Below are 20,100 nucleotides of genomic sequence, written 5' to 3'. Positions count from 1 at the left end.
TCACCCCTTCACAATTTTAATTGAGCCTTTTCCCATTTGGCTTTGGTAACAAAGGGCCTTTGAAGGCATCTCACAATTAGGAGCAATGCACAAATTGTCCTCAATGCTGATGATTTGCTTCTGTACATCTCAAATCCAGTATACTGTCTATGTGCAGTTCTATAACTTCTTTTGTGTGGTTTGGCCTTCAATTCAATTCAATTCAATTTAATTCAGTTCATTTAAATTTTATTTAAATAGCGCCGAATCACAACAAAAGTCATCTCAAGGCACTTTTCATATATGAAAAGAGAGAGAAGATGGGGAATATTGAGCAGGATCATTGAGGGCAGTAGATGGTTTGCAGGCACAGATCAGACTCTACAGCTCCAGAGGCAGAAATGCCTGCAGAAAGAGACAGAAGGAGACAGAAGGAGACATGAGCACAAAACTCTGGGAGAGGGAAGATGACAATAACATGCATTTGAATATGTACAGAGTGCATAATGGGAAATCTCTCCGCAGTCTAGCCCTATAGCACCATGATAAGTAAGCCTACTGTAATTATAAGCTTTATCAAAAAGGAAAGTTTAAAGCCTACTCTTAGATGTAGAGAGGGTGTCTGACTCCTGGACACAAACTGGGAGAAGCTTCCACAGTAGAGGAGCCTGATAGCTGAAGGCTCTGCCTCCCATTCTACCACTGGAAACTCTAGGAAACACCACTAAACCTGCATTCTAGGAGCACAGTGTTCTGCTGGGATGAGAGGGTACTATGACTTTGTTAAGATATGATGGTGCCTACTCATACATACAGCTCTGTCATAGATCTCTTTCAGACAATTAACTAAAACGGAAAATCTGTTCCATATTCACATGCACATTATGTCAACACAGGTTTTGACACAGCTATACACTTGTTTATGTGCAGTCATTACATTAACAACAGCCATAGCAATAAACAAATTAGTCCTTAAGTTTTTACTCTGTGCCAGTCTGTTCATTCATAAACTAATGACAACCTTGGGCTTGCATACGATGCGATGTGATGTCAGGTGTGATGGTTGTGACAGCGAGTCTAAAGTCCTGGTGGTTTCTGGCTTTTGTTTTTATTGTCATTCATCTCATTGTAGTGTGAGTGTGAATATTGTGAGTGTGAATGTGTCCGCCAGGCAGGCCGCTTTGATCCAAAATGCCTCAGTGGTCAATTGTGATCTTGCAAGAATTCTTAAATTTTTTTCTTGCAGTTCCATAAAACGCACAAGCACCTGTCCATGCGACAACCGCCGTACCCCAGTGTGTAGCAGTAATGTTTGATGGGCTCCATGCTCGCACAGCTGGGCAAAAAGCCTCTTGTTAGAAGGGAGAGCTTTAATAAAGTTTACAACTTTAACAACAGTTGATGTTATTGAGGTCTTCTGAAAGTTTTTTGCTGGCTAATGCTTTGCGATGTAGCATGCAATAGAAAATCGCACCCCGGGGCCTTTTCCCTCAAGCGGCTTTTTAGCCTTGGCAATTAACAGCGATGCCTGCCAGGAGTCCAGACCTCAACCCAACTGAACACACAGGGATCTTTGGCGTGCTGTACGTGCTAAAGTGACCAACACAACCACGCTGGTTGACCCTCAACAACTCCTGGTTGAGGAATGGGATGCCATCCCAAGGAAAAATGTGACCAGGCTGGTGACCAGCATGAGGAGGAGGTGGCAAGCTGTTGTGGCTGCGCATGGATCTTCCACACACTACTGAGGTCCCTGACAGTGTAAAATGAATAGTGTAAAAATGGCAAAAGTGCAATCATCCAGTCCACCAGGCAACTCAAAATATTCTCAAACTCAAACTCAGAATATAGCAGGGGATTTCGGCACATTTTTGGTGGGCACTATCCAAATGTTTAGCTGTGCTCCTTCCACAGACACACGATTCTTACAAGTTATACCTCATTGTAAAGGTGGCTAATCAGACTTACCAACAATATATAATACAACACCAACTGGTATTATTAAAGGGGAGAAATAATTGACCAAAATAATGTTTCCAAACTTTTTTGAGGAGTTTATATCATTAGAAAATGTGTTGCTGAGGTGTTCAGGGCCATGTACGCTTTAAGTACAGTTTAATAGCAGAAAAGGAAGCAGAAAACCACAAAGGAATGCCTGGGGATATTGAGGCCTGGTTAAAATGATTTTATCCAAATTTTGGTATCTGTTTCAGTGCAATGCCCATTCCCCTGGAGAAAAAAAGTTTTTCTAGTCCTGATAAATACATCTCTTCTTTCCACTGAGACAGCAAGCCTACATGGATGGATCAGAAAAGGTGTGTTACAACTCTCTTATGATATGGGTTGCCTAGCATTTTCTAATTTGGCCAAATACTACTGGGTCACAGCAGAAGATTCTCCACTGGACACTCTATCAGGACAATAATATCCCAGCATGGGTTTACATGAAATACATAAATGTAATTCAGAAAACATTCCAGTTTACATTGGCTCTCCATGAAGGCTTGTTATGTTGAATCATTAATTTGCCCCTTCATTAAGAGATCCAACTCTTTCTCTGTGGGCATACATTATTAGGGTCTGAGCACTAGTATGCAAAGGCCCTATTGTAATAGTAGGAATTATTGTCGTGATGCTAAAATTGCATTTTTGAGGGCCTAAACGCTCAAAAACTCACAAAGCTTTGCACATGCATCAGAACTGGCAAAAACTGACATCTGATGGGATCTCATTCATTTGCACCATAAAATGGCTGCATAGCGCCCCCTGGAAATTTTCAAAACCCCCTTGCCATTGGGCTTAGCTTGTCCGAGGTGAACAAAATTCGGAGGCATTATGTAGCATGCCAGGATGCACGAAAAAGTCTCTTGACATCATGGCCTCAAACCTACAGGAAGTCAGCCATTTTAATTTTAATTTGTAAAAGGGTGCTTATCCTACAGATTTTATTATATCAACCTCAAACTTGGTCAGGATACGCTTAAGGCCTTTGTGATTAGAAGTTATTAAAAGATTTTGTTGACATCACAGGGTGTGGCTGTGGCAGCACCTCAAATTTTGATGTCTCGCCATGAAACACAAAATTGCATTTAAGTTGCTGTAATTCAGCCATATTTTGTTCAATCTCCCCCAAATTTCACAGTGTTGATAAGGGTCCTGCCATGAACACTCCCACATGTCAATATTCACAAAAAGTTATAGCACCACCTATTGGCCACAGGAAATGACATATTTTAGACTGTGACGTCCTGTTACTAGCAGGTTGACTGTGATCCACTTCAGACTTTGTCAGGAAAGCCTACATGCATACATCGTCTGATGTGCCCCACATTTCACAGGTTTGACAACAGACCTGTCCTAAACACATCTACATTCCAGTATACAGATATAATCATAGCGCCACCTATTAGCAACAGGAAATGATGTGTATATTTAAGTAGGTTGATCTAATTCACCTCAAATGTGGTCAGACAAGCACTAAGATCATAATGGTGACTAATGTGTGCACCGTGATGACGTTTGATGCTTTGTCATTAAACACCATGTCCACTGTCCAATCTGCCCTAAACTTCACACGTTTGATTAGTGTTATGGCCTAAACACAGCTACATGCCAATATTCAGCCACTGTCATAATGCCACCTGGTGGAAACAGGAAATGACATGTTATTCATAAATGTACTCCTCCCAGTAGCTTGATACAGATACATTTAACATTTGATCAGAAAGCAAAGCAGGTTGTCCAGTCTGAGGACAAAGGACAAAGACTTCTCTTAGGGTCTATCTGTGCAGGTGGCTGCCTTCATCCATGATGGAAATGTGCACCTGATGGGTGCAGTAAGGGACTTCTGACTCATTCGTTCTGTGTCCCGAGGTCACGCAGTTGCAGAGCCGCATCGTACGACCTGCGGGGGACCCCATGGCCGCAGGTCCCCAGACAGGCGCGGGGTGCCAGGGCCCGTTCAATGCTGCTTGCAGCTTTGATTGAAATTATCATTATCATGATACATACCATAAATAGCCTCTACAGTAATGGAATATTTTCATTCTCTCCAGATCTTTCTTACCATTTTAGCCCACTTAGCTCACATTTTATTTAGTTTCTTCAAAATCATACATTTTGTTCAAAAGCAGTTCCCTCATTTTCCTAACTGTCCCCCTGTGTCTCCATCAGGTGACCTCCTGAAGTTTGATCTGCAGCAAAGCCATGCCATTTTCATCATATACAGCTCATTTAACTGAGTCAACCCAAACCTCCCAACCCATGTCAAGAACATGGGGAAAGAGCAGTTGGGCATAAAAACTTTCTGATGATAAAAGGTCAACCTATGCTTGACTGCCTCTTGAATTTTTAAATCAAAATTAAAACACATCTTTTCAAAGAAAGTGTTCCCAATTTTCTGATCAACCTCCATTATATTTGGATGCAATGCAATAGCACAAATCTCAGGAAATATATTTTTAAAAATCAATGAATAAAACCAAAACTATCTGCATTATTATATAAAGTATGTTGATGTTTGTTTGTTTGTTGTTTAATTCTATTGGAGATCCCAAAGTCTGAATTTTAGAGAAATTACATTTAGAATGTTTCTTTTAAATGAATTGGTGCAGTTAAACATGGTCGTTGTTATGGTGTAGTGTAAATATCAGGTAGGTATAACGAATGCTGAGATATGCAAATACACTAAATATTTTGGCTAAAAACACCGAAATACAAATCCTTGATAATCGAGAATTTTTCTTGTTCTTTTCTTATTCCAGTGTCAAGGATAAAAAATAAGATTATAAGAAACAAAGACATTTGCTTTCTTCGAAAATGAGAAGTGGAAAACTGGAAACTCCAATTCAGCAAATGCAGGCAGTTGAACTAATGCAGTTTGGTTGAGTGCAGCATTAAGCAGGTGAAATGGGGTAAAGATTGGTTAATTAAGGCTGAGAATCCTCATGTAATTAGGAGCAGCAAAGATTAGTGGCCGTCGATGGAGTGACGAGAATTTGCAAGCAATAGACTTATTATTGGGGCTGGCTGGATGTTACTTTATACTTCTGAATAAACAAAAACAAATTAGGAGCAGTGGTCCAATAATGGGTTATCTTGTCAATGGCTGACAGAAATCCATGCCCCTATAACACTGTGTTAATTTTATGCACCACTGACAAGCACAGAGCTAATCAATAACACTACAATAAAATAAGGTGAAGCATCAATCTGCAGTGAAGGTGTTGGATGTAGCTGTGAGCAGACAGACAGAAAAATGTCAGCAGTGTTTTTGGAGGAATTTACTAGTTGCTCCAAATGTAATGAAGCCTGTGCACAGTGTGTAACATCCAGACATACTGACACAGCAGGAAGGGAGCAGTCAGAGCTGACTGTTGAGCTGCTGCTGCTGCTTTTTTCTCATTCTAGATTTGTCAATACAGTTCTCCTCTGAAACTCTTATGTCAGAAAGTACTGTAGCCCTAGCTAAAACATTCATTTATTTTGATGACAATATATAAATAATTTCTGATTAAAAAAAAAAAAAAAGAAACAAGTTTATTATGTGATAAAGTGCTTAAAAAATTCATAAATACCACTAGGCGCGGTTGGTCAAGTGAAGTGGCAAGGCCCCAGGTCTCTCACCATCCCTCCTGGGGCAGTCCGTTGCTGTCTGTAAAGTAGAGCAGCAACAGCTGTTGGGCAAAAGTATCCTGATGGTTGAGGCTGATGAAACCACAAACTGGTGTACTGGTTCCCCCCCTTGTACTGCCATCTTCTGCAATGGATACCAATGGTTTCACACTCCTGCTGAGAAATGAATCCCAAAAGGAGACTGCAAAATACGGATGTGTATTGGCTATTAGCTGCTGAACTCCAGAACCATCCCAGACCGGTATACTATGCCCCGCATAGATGATTGCCTAGATTGTTTGACAGGGAGCAAATAGTTCTCTGTATTGGATTTGAGAAGCGAATATTACCAAGTGGAGATATCTGAGGCAGATAAAAAGAAAACAGCTTTTATCTATCCTCCGCTTTTTCCAGTTCGAGAGAATGCCTCAAGATATCACTGGCGCTCCTGCAATCTTCCAAACGTTAATGGAGAAAGCTGTTGGAGACATGAACCTGATACAAGTCCTTGTGTACCATGATCATCTCATTGTCTTTCAGAGGATGCTAGAGGAACATGAGGAGCATCTACTAAAAGTTCTGGATAGGCTTGAGGAATGTGGTCTCAAAATCTCCATTAAGTGCCAATTTTGCCAACCCCAGATGACCCACTGGAAGAAACCCACCGACTTAAAGTCCCTGAGGTCCTTTCTGAGATTTTGTGGGTACTACCAGTGGTTCATTGAGAGCTATTCCACCATTGTCCACCCACTCACCGAACTGACCAAAGGATATCCTCCTGCACAGAAGAACAGGAAGGATATTATCAAAGGAAAGAAGGAGCGTTACTTCCAAGTTTCTGAGCCTTTTGGTAGTCGTTGGACTCCAGTTTGTGATGATGCCTTCCAGAACATTGTTTACAAGCTCACACATGCACCAGTCTTGGCATTTGCTGACCCGGCTAAACCGTGCATCCTGCACATAGATGCCAGTCTGAGTGGGCTGGGAGCTGTGCTGAATCAAGAGTATCCAGAAGGGCTCCGCCCAGGTTGAGTCAAGCAGAACAGAACTATCCTGTCCATCATCTAGAATTTTTAGCTCTGAAATGGGCAGTAGTTGATAATTTCCATGACTATTTGTATGGCACAAAAGTTTACAGTGAGAACAGCTTATAATCCACTTACCTACATCTTGACCACTACCAGGTTGAACGTGACAGGCCACCGGTGGCTAGCGGCACTCTCCACCTATGACTTCAGCATCCGCTACAAGCCTGGTCGGGAAAACATTGATGCTGAACTGCTGTCCGGAAGTGTGCAGGAAAAAGGGGACAGGTGGGTGGATATACCTCCCTCTGGCATAAAAGCCCTGTGTGTAGGATCACTACAGGTGTTTCCCATCAACACACCACCAGATTTGTTGACCAGTTAGGTGTTTCACCTGATGCCATTCCAGCTGTCTATGCTGGCCTCACTCAGATAGGCCGCTGGAGCAGCTGAGCCTTAAAGACCCAAAGACCTAAGTGTCCCAGTTTCTAAACATCCAAAACCCAGATGTAACATTAATGCAATGAGAAAGTTCCAAATTGAAGTTAAAGTGTGGCCTTCTGTACAGAGTCACCAAGAGACCCTCTGGACAAGAGGTGAGTCAGCTCATCTTACCTGCAAGATATCGGCCAGTGGTATTAAAATCTGCACGATGATGCTGGTCACCTCGGCACAGAATGAACCACAGAGCTCATTAAAGACTGGTTTTATTGGCTGAAAATGGCCTCTGAAATCGCACTGTACATCTACAACTGTGGAAGGTGTGTAGCTAGGAAGTCCCTCCCACAAAAAGCTGCCCCTTTACAGCAGATCACAAGTAATGGCCCTCTAGACCTGGTCTGCATAGATTTTCTTTCCATTGAGCCAGACTCTAAAGGCATAGCTAATGTACTAGTTGTTACCGATCATTACACCAGGTATGCTCAGGCATTTCCCACAAAAGATCAGAAAGCCCTGACTGTCGTCAGGGTCCTCTTTGAAAAGTTCTTTGTGGCATTATGGGTTGCCTGCCCGCATCCACTCTGACCAAGGTCGAGATTTTGAAAGCAAACTCATGAAAGAGCTCTTGACCCTGCTTGGCAAACACAAGTCCGGTACCTCACCCTACCACCCTCAGGGTGACCCTCAGCCTGAGCGGTTTAACTGCACTCTCCAAGTGATGCTTGGCACCCTTGATCCAGCTCAAAAGCCAAAATGGAGCCAACATATAAGCCAGCTAGTGCATGCTTATAACAGCACGAGAAATTATGGCACAGGGTACTGCCCTACTTCCTCATGTTTGGAAGAGAGGCGCGTTTACCAGTTGATCTGAGTTTTGGTGTGGGATCAGATGAAGAGGATGGCTTAAAGCACCACCAGTATGTGGCTAACATGAGAAAGGAACTACGGAACGCTTACCAGTTAGCAGCTGATGCAGCTTCCAAGAACCAAGAGTGGAACAAAAGACTGTATGATGCAAGAGTCCGAAATCTGGTTCGCAATCTTAGAATCACAGGAAAACACAAACTACAGGACAGATGGAACTCACTACCCTATGTAGTGATTGCTGAGTTACCCAATCTATCTGTGTATCGTGTAAAACCAGAGAGGGGGAAGAGACATAGTGAAAACAGTACACAGAGATCACCTGCTCCCCATTGGTTACCTGGTGAGGCTGCCCGTTCAATCAGAACGCACAGTGCAACCAAAGAGACCAATGACCAGGGCTCAGCAAGTAAGGTGTGAGAATGAAAATCAGAACATGTAAGTCAAGATGATTGCATTAATATGGTTAAAATACAGTATAGTTAAAAATATATGGGAAGATGTGTTAAAAATATATAAAATATATCATTTCATGTCATATAAAAGAGTTGATTTCATGCTGATAAATGTTGTTATTTGTTTTGTAAGTTGTCAGTCACCACTATTTTAAATGTTACTGCATGTGCTCAGGTTTTATGCTCCAGCAATCCATTGCAGTCTGAGTAAAGGGGTGGACGTAGCAAGGAGCTGTGGTCAGGTGTAGCAGGTGTAGAAGAAGGGAGACATGAGTTATCACGACCAAGTCAATGTTGAGTGCCTGTGTCTGATGTAAAGAATTTTTGTGACCTACCGAGGGGAGGAGAAACCGGACGTTTTGACATCATTAGAGAGAGAGAAGAAAGCTCCTGCAGTCTACGTAGGACCTGTGTTCCTCCTGTTGTGTGTGTGTGTGCAAGCTGTGGATCGTTTGGCTCGTGTGGATCATGTGCTGCTGCTGCACCCTGTCGGTGAACTTCTACCAACCTACCCCCTCCACCCCCCACCCCTCACTCACCTATCTCACAAAATGACTTAGAAGAAGTCCACATTTCCCCAGATGATGCTCCATGCCAACAGGATGCTTGGCGTATCTGGCTCTATACATACATATATGAGCAAACATTTTCTTTGATGACAGTTAGCAAGAGTAGACTGAGGTTATGGGATGACAGTCAAGGAAAGATGTGAAGGAGAATTCATAAGGACTTAGGTAAAGACAAACAACCTGGTGATGGCTACATATTCCGAACATCTTTTGGCTAAAAACATCTCAGATCCCCTTTTCTTGAAGGATATCTCTTTACTCTGCTCCATTCAGCTTTCTCTTCACCCTGACCAATCTCCCTGCTTCTGCTGCTGAAAAACACCTTCAGAGCATGATGTTGCCACTACCATGCTTCACCATTGGGATGGTATTGGGCAGGTGGTGAGCAGTGCCTGGTTTCCTCTGCACATGACACTTACAACTGAGGCCAAATGATGTCTCTTCAGACCAGAGAATCTTGTTGGTCACAGTCATTTAGGTGCATTTTTTTTGCAAACTCCGAGTGGGCTTTCATGTGTAGGAATTTTTTCCTTGCCACTGTTGCTAGTGCTGCTCATGGTGGGATTTGTTGGGTCTCTCTCTGTAAATGCCTATTTTAAAGAGTATGATCTAAACCTGCTCTATATGAAAAGTGCCTTGAGATTACTTTTGTTGTGATATGGTGCTATGTAAATAAAATTGAATTGAAAATTGAATGTGTCTCTCACTGTGGAGAGGCTTCCGTCTGGCCAATCTGCCATAAAGCCCAGATCAGTGGAGTGTTGCAGTGATGGTGGATCTGTGGAGCTTAGCCAGAGTTGTTCCTGTTGTTCCTGTTGTTACTGTGCTCTTGGGAACCTTCAATGCAGCATTTTTTTTTAATTTTTTTTTTTGTAGCCTCCCCTAGATCTGTGACCTAGAGATAGTCCTGTCTCTGAGCTCTATAGGCAGTCCCTTTAACCTCATGGCTTGGTTTTTGATCTGATATGCATTGTCAAATGAGACCTTATGTATACAGGTGTAGACAGGTGCTTTCCAAATCATTAAACACAGAAACATCTCAAAGATGATCATGAGGAATGGGAGGCACCTGAGCTAAATTTCAAGTGTAATAGTAAAGTCAATGTGATATTTCAGTTTTTCCTTTTAAATACATTTGGAAAAATCTGTTTTGCCCTTGTCATTATGGGGCATTGAGTGTAGACTGAAAAAGATTATTTTAATGATTTTAGTATAAGGCTGCAACATAAAAAAGGCGCCTGAATATTGCGCTGTATATTAACTACACACAGGGATAAATAGACAGTATATAGAGTGATTAAACAAAACGAGAAAAAGAAACAGCAGAAGCAGAAAAAACACTTAACAGTTCAAGAAGTCAGGGGGTGGTGTACCAATTCTTTTAATCTATCTTTGTGTGTGTGTGTGTGTGTGAGAGAGAGAGAGAGAGAGAGAGAGAGACAGAGAGAGAGAGAGGATGAAAGGTAAAGGAATGCAGTCAGATCAGCAGAGTCTGAAGGCCATGAGAGACAATCACAAGCAACCTAAAAATAATTGTGTTCTGTCATGTAATACAGTCACCATTGTGACTAACTGAATGGAGTGTTTTGCCAATAGTTTTGTGAAATGGGAAATACTGTGAAGAACGCCTTGGCTGTTTCTCTCCAAATAATGTAACCTGAGGAGGAAAAAAGAGAACACATTCCTTCTTGTCATCGCACTGTTTCAGCATAGTTTAAAAAGTTTTGTTTATTGTTGTTTATTGAGACATTAAAGGAACACTCCATCAGCAGCTCCTAACAATTTACTGACTGGATTAGTTGCTCAGCAACAGTTCAGCAAAGCTTCAGTTCATCAACATGAGACCCCAATGCCAGCCCAGTTTGACAGATCAGGTTTCCTTTATCAGTTAGTGAGCTGCCCTAGGAGGAGTGTTGAACAATGACTCTCAGATCAAATTTATTTGAAATCCTTAAGATATACGCCAGATATTTGGTGAGTCCATTTCTTATATGTCTCCTTGACAAACATATGTCGTAGCCATGTCTGGGAGTATAAGACACTTTTTAAACAGATTTAGATGATCCAAACTTTCATTAAAATTGCACTAATTTATATTTTTATATAAATATATGAACAGTGTGTTAGATCTAACACACAGACAGAGCCATAATTTAATCAGAAATCCAAGGTTCAAGAACGCAGAACTGTTACATTTATTTTCTTTTTTTTTCTGGAACTCTTCTTCCATGTGTGTCGATTTATTATCTGTAAAGAGAGAACAAAATTATTGACATCAAATCAAACCTCAATAGGGAGAAGACACTATATACACCGATGAGCCACAACATTAAAACCAGTGACAGCAGACTTGAATAACATTGATCATCTCATTGATCATCAATACAATGCTCCATCTGCGTCCGCCAAACCGCAAAAACTGCTCAGAAATGGCTTTGGCACTTTGGCTTGCTACTTAAATTTGTGGTTACTACACTGATGGACAGTGGACAACTTCCTAAGTTCAATATTGTCTTTGTTGGAGCATAGTCTTTCTCTTCCACAGTGCATGAATACAAATGTAACATCTACATAAGAGACTGAGATATGAAATACAAATAACTCTTGTCAGGAACAAGACTTTCACAATCAGATCAATTCTTAAAGTGTCCCATAAGTTCAACACCACTGTGTCCACTAATATTTTGCAGCTGCACATAAACAACATAATCTGGACTTTACTTATCTATCAACACTTATATCTAAAACTGAGCTGAAAAAAAAGGTTGTGTGTCTGTCTCTGGCTGGTGAATATCAGCAGTGACACCATCCCATTACAGGATACCTATCCATAGGGCTTATACCTCCATATTTAGCAATACATTACACAACGCAACTCCTGTAACATAATATAGGCCACTGATTGAGGGCATGTATAGTCTAAGAAAACCTGCAGAATTATTTTTTTCCAGAAACAAGTTGTCATATCAGAACTGTGTTAAATATCTTAAGAGGAGCTGCAACACCTGATGATTGACTGAGGATAAGCAGAGATCCTGTTTGTAGAGCTCAGACCTGTGTACACCTGCCAGTGTGTCCACTGGACAGGGGGATATGGAACATTTAATATGCAAATATGCTGAAAACACACAAATAGGGGCCTGATGAATGAATGTCTCTGCAGCTAAACTGCTGACAGCCTAACAAACACAGCTGTGGGTTTGCTTTGCCTGACAAATAAATGGAGAGAGAACCTGGTCATGGTCCCTGCTACTCCAAAACAAAACAAGAAACACAATGAGAGTGGGCAAACACTCCTCTTAATCAGTACTCTGCCTGTCTGCCTGTCCACTGTCTCTCTGTTGGGTCTGTGGTTCACTGTAGTGGTTGAGACTAAAGCTGACAGCACCTATTAACAACTGTGCTCATTTGTTTTATGGGAGCAGTGGGCAGAATAAAGATGGTCATGGTGAGGTAATTAACTTTGAACAGGCACATCGTGACTGGTGATCAAGCTGAACAGAAATGTTTCACTGACTTCTAGTTAGTTCCAAGTCCAGCACTGGTGCTGGGTGTGGTCAGAATTGCTTTCTGTTGCATCTGTTGTGACACCTAACAGTGATGTCATAGCATACTGTAATATAGCTAAAGTCATTCTTTAAAACAGGAGCTTTTAATAATAATAGTACTAATATTACTTTATTGATCCTTGACAGGAAATTGCTTTGTTACAGCAGCAGCACACCAACCATCACCAAATATAAATTAAGATAAAAGACAAAAGATAAAAGGACAAGTGAAATCACAAAGAAAGAAAAACAAAGAAAACAAGAGCAAAACAAGAGCCGTACAAAATATACAGAAAATTACAGAATATTACACTATTAACATTGTATTGCAGAATCAACAATATAACAATGAAATCAAATGATAACATGACACAATATAGCAATGCTCAAGATCCTGTGGTAGTGATGAATCTACAGAGAATTATCAGCTTAATCTGCACCTTCCCTTGGTGTTGTGGAGCTTCATTGCAAATTTCAGCCGATTATTTTTCTGTCCAGACCACAATTTTACTGATTTGGTTCAGTCTCACCACTCTCAAAGTTTAGTTTTCAGAGAAGAGAGAAAAGGCCATAAAAGCCACTTCTGATATGCAAATTAGATTCAACGTTATTGTCATTACAGCGAAATACTTATTAGCAGAACACAAAGAATATGTTTACGTTTTGACATTGCAGTCACGTCAGAAAACTTGTCCATCCCCCCAGAGAAGGTATTATTTTTACTTAATAGGCTTTGCTATGCAGTTAAATTAGTGTGGGCTTATTTTTTTCATATTAAGAAATAATAGTACTAACTAGTTTTAGTGTAAGAATAGTGAAAGTGTCACTTTTTTCCTTCCCCCATTTGTGGCGCCCCCTGGACAGACAACACCCTTAGCATTTGCCTATACTGCCTCTGCCTATGAGGTCCACATGAAGTACATTATGTACACACCAGTGACAACAGTGGCACCACTGCTCCTCAAGCAACAAGTAATACAGACATTGTCTTCTAAGGAGTGTCCTAACCTGAAGGAGAAAACCTTATTCTCAAGTGCTCATACACACAAACCACTTTGGACTTCTTTGGGTACACAGCCACATGCCAAACAGAGGACCCCTGTCATACTGACTTTGAATAATGTGAATAGACTAAAAGGCATAATGCAAAAGAAAGATATGACTTGCACTGACTAAAAGCTGTTAAGAAAACAGTAAGGAGAAGAGGCTTGCAATGTTTATGGCTTCTTATACCTTTATGTAATTTTTATAATTTCTTATGTTGTAATTTGACAGTGCTATCTTTTGTTCGTGACAGCGGTCATGGTTCATTATTATACTAGGCTTGAAAATGCTGTATTGAAAAGTGTTTTTGGAAATTTACAGTTGTGTTCTCAACTTATTTCTGCTGCTCCAAGTGGCCAAAAATAACTTATTACAGGTTTGAAAGCAGAGGTTCACATTTTTTAAAGTCTGTTTTAAAACAAAATTTAATTACCCATATACACAATTGAACAGTTTTTGATTTGCTTTTTCTTTCCATATTGGTTCTGAAGAGATCCCTTGCAAATACACCTCAACAAAATAAGTTTAAGTCCAAAATGGACAAACTAAACTCAACTCACCTGCTGCTGATACCAGCTCTTGTACAGACTCGACACTTCTACACCAAAGAATGACTGCTGACTCAGAATGGTAATATCATCAGGCAGTGGGAATTCCAGACCCCAACCAACATGACTTCTGAAGAGGAGGCAGAGACTGATAACGTATGGGGAGTCTAACTCATATCTCTAGCAGACATCTCTGAGGTAGTTAAGAAGCTCCTCAGTAGCAAGGCACCAAGAGTGGATGAGATCTGCCCTGAGATGCTGAAGGCTCTGGACACTGTCCTCGGTGACATGCCTTTTCAATGTTGCATTGAGGTTGGGGACAGTACCTGAGGACAGAGAGACTTGAAGGTGTGCTCAAATTATTGGGGTATCACACTACTCAGCCTCCCAAGAAAAGCTTATCCCAGGGTACTGGAAAGGAGGCTACTAGCAGGATCATGTGAGTTTGCCCATCTAGTCTATGTGCTTTGTGGGCTTGGAGAAGGTCTAAGACCAGGTCCCTCAGGGGATCTTGTGGGGGTTACTGTGGAAGAATGGGGGAAAGGGGCATCTGGACTACCTTGGTGCTACCACGACACCACACCAGATAAGTGACACAAAATGGAGGGATGGATGGATCATTTTGTCATAGGTACAGGTGTGTAGAAGAGTAAATAACCAGTATCGAGTTGAGCTGCAGATATTAGCAAGAATGCTGCTGTTCCAACTGCATATAGGGCTCCTGTCCTCGAGAGTGTGGACTGAATTCAACTTGCCAGGTTTGAACTCCTACAGCAAAGCCTACAGTCTCAGTGGTTTTACATTCACATCCACTACTGGAAAACTCTAAATGCTTGCTATATCTACAGGTCCTGTCAGGTGACCTGGTAAAAAGTACCCTTCTGACATAATTTTGAATTCTTAATTTTTTTCATTAGCTTTAGGCAATTCCTCTATGAAAAACTTGATGTGCTGCAAAGTCTTAGATAGCTTGGTGTGATTTCCTCTGTTGAATTCTCACAGTCAGAATCACAGTCTCAATTGATTCTTGTAATGGATGCTTGCCTACAGTGAAAGTGATGCAATTAAAGCACAGCACAGAATAGCAATCCACACATACCTGAGCAAATACAAAATTAAAAAAAACTTACAGAAAGTACAACTACACCAAACCAAATAGTATAAGTGATGATCATAATGTTGGTTGAATGGAACTGGTTTCATTCATAATTGTTCATTTAGCAGAGCTATGTGGAGGACAGCAGCTGACAGGACAACAAAGCTCACAGAGAGATGTGAGAGGAAAGCTCCCAGAGGAAGAGTTCCTCCAGCACCTAACAAGCCTCCCATCCACCTCAAAGAGAGCAACAGCTGCTGCTTCATTCCTCCAATAATTGGGAACTTGCCTCCATCTGACTTCCACTGCCAGTCAGAACCATGGTGCACTTAATAAGGGTTCCCTGTTCTGGTCTGTGTAGGTGTGTAACTTCTACTTCTATGTCTTTGTGAGAACCTATTAGAGCTGTATAGAGACTGTGTGTATGTGCATGCGTGTGTGTGTGTGTGTGTGTGTACTCATATGTTGACATAACTATGTATTTGTGTTTAAGATTGGACTTCAGATGGGGGTCAAATATCAGATTATTTATATTTCTTAACATATGTGGTTCTAGCTGGAAAGGGCCTCCAGCAACGACTCATGACTCAGGAACAAAAGCAGAAGTAATATGATATTGATACAGCACTGAAAACCTCATGAGGTGTGAGGTCAGAGTGGAGGTTAATGTCAACAGAGCCTGCAAGTTCAACGAAGGAGACCACTATTGCCTACCAACAGCTGTTGGTTTCTTTTACTCATAACTATGATCCCTACACTTGACCAAGTAGTTTTTCCTGTTAACCTAACCTGTCGACAGGGCAGAGTTAAAAAAAACAAACAAACAAAAAACCCCTTAATACTGGTTGTTCTGGGTGACCTATTGTACTTACATTCTTAGGGAAGCTTTAAAGCTCAGCAGACATTGTACGGACTGACTGTAGTCTGATTAAATAACCCAACAATTAACAATCTGGCTATGGAATGATCATGTGGATTTTTGATTATGATGAATTTGAAAAACTGTTGTGTTTGTACCAATCTTAAGAGTATGTGTATTTCAATTTGTGGGGTGACTTTGTGGAATGGTCTTGATGTAGATAAAAATATTGCACAATTTAAGAGGACATACAAAGAAACAATTTTTAAGAGGTACAGAGATGAGGAAGGAGTCTTGTTTGTCTCAAGAAGGCTACGCTCACTGCTGCCATTGCTGTTGCTGTTGTTTCCTGTTTTCTTTCTGAGAGGGTCGGGACATGCTTGAAGGGCACCTGCATGTTGATTATGTATATATAATGAGGGTGAACACTGAGGTAATTATTTAAGTTGTGTATAATGAACACTGGGGGGAATAATTGGACCAGTCATGACAAGCATCACTGATTAAGTAAAGAGAAAGGCTAGGACCAGACAAGTTATTTACTTCTTCCTACTCCTTTTTGGACATGTAATATGTAAAATAGTTTTTCTTTGTTTTTATTATTTTCTGTTTTGTAGATTATTATTAAAGGCATCAAAACTATGAAGGAACACATAAAGAATTATGTTTTTGTTAACAAAAAAGTGTTAAATAAACCAGAATATGTTTTATATTTTACATTCCTCAAAGTAGCCATCTTTTTGCTTTGATGACAGCTTTGCATATATAGTGCAAAATCACGACATCATAAAATCTCAAGGCACTTTTCAAATAGAGCAGGTCTAGACCGTACTCCTTACATTATTATATTTCTTACCTCTAGGCTTTCCTGCAGCAATAGAAGTAAATGAAGCCATTAAAGGTAATGCAAATAATTCCTGCAGGTGCCCAGACTTTTGTTGATGACTTTTGTTCTGCTGTACAAAGGCAGAGTTGGAACAAACTTAGTACGGTGTTAGTACACCCTCTGATGCATCATTAGGATATATACTGAACAGCAGGAAGCGGTAAAAGGAAGGGGTTCCTCCTACAGCAAGATAATGAGCCAAAACATCAGAAGAACAGGACTAGACAGTGGCTTCACATGATGGAAGAGCAGCACTGTCTCCAGACCTAAACCTGCACAAAAAGTGAAAGCAAAGCAACCAAAAAGTTGGCTGTTGAATGAGTGAAAAATTTAGATTAAATTTTGTTTATTTTTTTGTCTCATTTTATGTTTATTTCCAATAGTCAAGTCAATTTTATTTATATAGCACCAATTCACAACAGAAGTTATCTCAAGGCACTGTACATATATATATACACTGTGCTGTAAATACAGCCCATCTGAAGGCATCAGGGTATTCATTGTATAAAAGTACAGCAGGGAAGTCAAATGGAGCCAGCAACTAATTTCTTCCCGTGACCCCAAACAGTTCAAGCCAGCTATGACAGTAATCACATGAGTGTAAGAAATATAGTTACTAAAGGCAAATTGTTTTTTTTTATTTTTTTATTACTGCCTAGGCATTGTTTTTTAGTGCCTGCTGTTTGACAGCCAGCAAACAAACACCTGGGAATGGCACTGACCTCAACTTAACCTTGGCCTTCACTGAGTCCATGTCTGATGGTCGAATCTGATTTCCCAGGCTGATTTTTCTCCCATTTTGCCTCTGCTTTCCCCACATGTCCTCCCCTGCTGTCTGGCTGTCACCTGACCTGACATGTTGAGTATACAATGATTTATTGGGCCCCAGACCAAATATTAAAAAGAGTTGGCAGGAGGTTATTGTGGGGACATTACAACGTTCTCTCTGTTTTTCGGCCTCCTTGAAGTCAAGAAAAGCCAAGTTCAAAAGTTCTAAGTCACTGATTATTTTCTTCAAACAGCATGGTTTTGGGTGGTGAACAAAGTCAGCCCAAGCCTCTCAGGTGCCTCAAGAAGAATTTAATCTCGAAAGAAAATCAATTCATTGCAGTTTCCTTAGTAAGAAATTTTGCAAATGTTGAAAATAACAAGGTTTTTACTTACTAGGTTTTTCGAGCTTCACTACATTTCATTGTGTTCTGCAGTTTATGGAGTCATATGCAGAGTGTCTAGTTTCTATAGTCTGATGTGATTTCTGAACAGTTGTTGTCATATATAGAGTTTAGAATATTTTTGCTGATGGTACATCATCAGGGAAGGAAGGGGGGTTGTTCAGGAGTCTCTGATATTTTTGACTGATGGACCATAAAGCTGGGTAATGCCTTGGAATTTATTTTATTCCCCACTTCTTTGATGTCCATTTATTGCAGTAGTTGCAGTAACAGACCTTTAGCAACAATGAAAGCAGATATGATGTGCAATCTGTGATGCATTACCTAACTCCAGGGTGTTTTGTGACATACAGACAGACTAGATCTTGCAAACTCAGGTTGTGCAACAAGATAGAAGTGACACAACTTGGAATCAGTGCAGGCCATTCAGATATATCACTGATGATACATGGTAACAGTAGTCTCCTCATGAGTTAGTCTCCTCAACTAACTCATGAATCTTGTTCAAAAGTTGGATAGAAAGTGGCAAAATGAAATATTTATATATGTAGAAGTCACTGGGGGCCTGTATCACAAAGTGAGTTCAACTTAGTTTGACTCTCATGGAGTTATCTGGCCTCACTGAGCCTATCATTGACCCTCCTGAACTGTAACTGTACCACAAAGCTGGGTATTTACTGACTCAGGTAACTCTGGGTTTATTTCAGGCGGCGTTCATGTGAAAGAGGTGGAGTTGTTAATGAGAAGCGACATTGACAGAAGAAGAGATAAACAATGTTATCTGCAGAAACATCCAGGCACAGTGACAGTGACAGCAGAAAGTGATTCTAAACATGGTGAAATGTAAAGATTAAGATCACATCACTGCAATGGAATAAGAAGCCGCAGAAACACTAGAGGTAATTTCCAAATAAGGCTAAGGCTATAAATAAGTGTGGTTATTATTATGTCTGTAGTATACAGTGAGAATTATTTGTTTTTGTCTGATAACTTATGAAAATGTAAAGCACATTAAACATTCTCATTAATGTGATACTGTGTCTGCTGCCAAAGGAGAGAGGACGAGGTGATGTCTGATTAGGTCAGTTTCACAGAAATGTTGCATTTATAATCCTGGGAAATATTTGACAGTGTGCGTAATTTGCTCCTAGTGTTTATCTGAGCTGCAGTGATGGAGTAATAGTATGAATGCACTGGTACTGTCAGCATTCAGTGCAACTTAAGTGCAGCCATAATTTCCATTCTGCAGTCCTGTCTCTGCTTGTTAGGTACTTTTTTTAGGTGCTGTTGAGAGGTTTTGATCTGATCTGCTGTGGAGCAGGATAGCTGTTCAGCATAGATTACTACAGAGATCTACTGAATCTGGCTTAAGTGCACAGGCCAGTCTCAGTGGACAGACAAGGATAATATTCACAGCCACCAGGGAGCATCTTTGAACAGACACGAGGGTTACCATCTACCCCAAAATATTGATCCCATCATGTGAGCAATGCTCCACACTTGGGGCATGTGATGACGTCCAAGCAGCTGCAAAGAAAAAAAAAGTGAGAGGTCAGCAGTCTCAGCTAATCTCAAAAAGCCAAAATGTAACTGAATACTGTGTAGTTTAAGCTTGATTCACCAATGTCCATAACACACATTATCTACTGTTTCTCAAGTGATGAGCTGTAGTGTGTGTCACTGACTGAGGTTGTACTGCCCTCCTGTGGACGAGGATTGGGGCCTTTCTTGCCTCACTTGAGCTGTAAATGTTTTCCCCTGCAATGTCAGTGTGGAGTAGTCAGTTTTATAATGTTGCAGACTTGTGGTTCAACAACACTGGCTTATTTTCAGATTTATCAGTCACAATCAAGTGCAATCACTTTCAATCCACGTTCTATTTTCTGCACAAGTCCACCCTGCTACTAATTTCTTTATTTTTCTTAATGTATCTCCACCAGCATATTCCTTTCCAGCTCCATTAAAAAAAAATCATCTTCTATACATAAATATATTATATAT

Source organism: Lates calcarifer, linkage group LG13 (assembly GCF_001640805.2).
Source record: "Lates calcarifer isolate ASB-BC8 linkage group LG13, TLL_Latcal_v3, whole genome shotgun sequence".
Taxonomy (NCBI): Eukaryota; Metazoa; Chordata; class Actinopteri; family Centropomidae; genus Lates; species Lates calcarifer.
This window is presented reverse-complemented; position numbering follows the sequence as displayed.